The following is a 2091-nucleotide window of genomic DNA, read 5'->3' as shown; positions in this document are numbered from 1 at the left end:
TACTAACACCCCAATTGTTTATTACAAAGTTATTACATGCCCAATAATGAATATGATTACAACTATTATACAAATAATGACAATAGGCCCACATCAGGCCCAAAAGAAATACCCAACACTGCAGAACCCATGGTTGAGACGGATTTGGAGAGATTTGAGAGATACAACGGCTAGGGTTCGTAGAATAAGGAGAAGGTTCGAGAGAGTGTAGAGGCCGCTGTAAAGAGACGGGTGAGTCTCTAGGGTTTAGGTGGGGGGAAGTAATTAAAAGTGGGGGGGGGAGGGGTTAATCGTGGGCCGTTGATCTCTTAAGATCAACGACCAGGATTATAAAAGAAGGCGGGGCGGGTCTGAAACGGGTACCAACCGGGTTGGGTAGAAGGGGTTTTTGGTTTTGGGCTTTGGGGTTATTGGGCTAATATTTGGTCCGAAAAATTGGTTTAAAATTGGGCCAGCCTTTTGAACACAAATAATTTATTCAAAATAATTAGTAAATGAATAAAAATATTTTTATGCACTAAAATGTTTTAAAATAATTCTTTAGCATTATAAAAATATAAAAATTCTATTTTTGACGCATATAATATAAATAAGGAGCATTTGTATATGAATATAGGCTATTATTGCAAAATTATGCAAAATAGCTTTAAAATGCTAATGTAATTATGTAAAAATAAAGTGAAAATATTATGAGACATATATGAGGATAAAAATAGTAATTTTGGATGATTAAGTCATCACAAATAATTTAAAGAAATAATTATTAAATATTTATGTAATTTGAATGCAAGAAAATTAATTTTAAAGCTCTAAAAATTATAGCAAATTATAGAAAATACTTGTATATATTTGTAAACTAAATAATGATGCAAAAAATGATGTTTGAAAGTATTTATACTTATTTGAAAAATATGAGGGCAAAATTGGGAATCAACAGTGAGAGTGAGGAACTTTTTCAGGCAATTTAACATGAGTACTTTATTTTGGATATTCATTTTGTTAAAAGAAAGAAACATCTCAACTTATAGCTCAAAATCAAAAATCCAAAATATACAAACCGATTAATCTGAAATCGAACTTAAAAAATCCGATCCGATCCAATCCGAGCTTATTTGGATTGGATTTGGATTGTCATTTCTTTGATCCGAAAATCGAAAATCCAAACCAAAATTTTCAAATTCAATCCGAACGCCCACCCCTAATTGGGTTAAGTGATTCTAACTCGAACTTGGTTAAATTACATGAATATATCATTATTTTCATCATTTAATTAGTGTTTTGAGTTGAACAATTGGGTGTGGGGGGGGGGGGGGAATTGTAGAAATTTCATAGGCTTTAATTTGAGGATTTGAAGGTCGAGTTATGATCGGATTTGAGTAATTTTGGTATGGTTGGACCAGTGGTCGAATGGGTGTTCAGATTTTTTAATTTTGGTCGGGTTGCAAGATGCGGGTCCGGGTTGACATTTTGAGTGGCCTTTTATTTCTTTGCAAAGATCATAACTTTATGAATAGAAATAGTTTCCTATAGCTTATATTTATGGTATGAGTTATTTTGTCTAGATTCGAGCCATTCGGAGTTGGATAATCGGGAAAAAGGCCTACTACTTGATTGAGTAACGTGTTTTGAGGTAAGTGTCTTGCCTAACTTTGTGTGGGAAAATTATCCCTTAGGATTGGTATTGTTTTGTGACAACTGTGATGTGTGGAAGCCGTGTACGGAAGGTAACGAGTGTGTACACGAGCTAAATATGGGAATTTACCGGTTTTAGCTATGTTGATTCCTTTCATGCCTTAATTGAGTTATCTTATCATGTTGTATTCATCATCATTAGTCTATTTTCACATGTTCTATTTGTCTTATCTCTTACTCTTTAATTGCTCTACATGTTTAGTCGAAGTTTTTGCTTCCTTATACCATATTCAATATCTATCTGTGAATTCTTTACTTGAAGTTGTTATTCTTTGAATATCTTGTTGTTGAAGTTGGTACTGAGTTATAAAGGCCGTGATTCACATTGAGGCAAAATGTTAAATTGTGAAATACTGTTCTCGTTGAGTTATTCAATTCCGGTTGTTATTGTTGATACTC

Source organism: Nicotiana attenuata, unplaced genomic scaffold (assembly GCF_001879085.1).
Source record: "Nicotiana attenuata strain UT unplaced genomic scaffold, NIATTr2, whole genome shotgun sequence".
In the NCBI taxonomy this organism is placed as follows: Eukaryota; Viridiplantae; Streptophyta; class Magnoliopsida; order Solanales; family Solanaceae; genus Nicotiana; species Nicotiana attenuata.
This window is presented reverse-complemented; position numbering follows the sequence as displayed.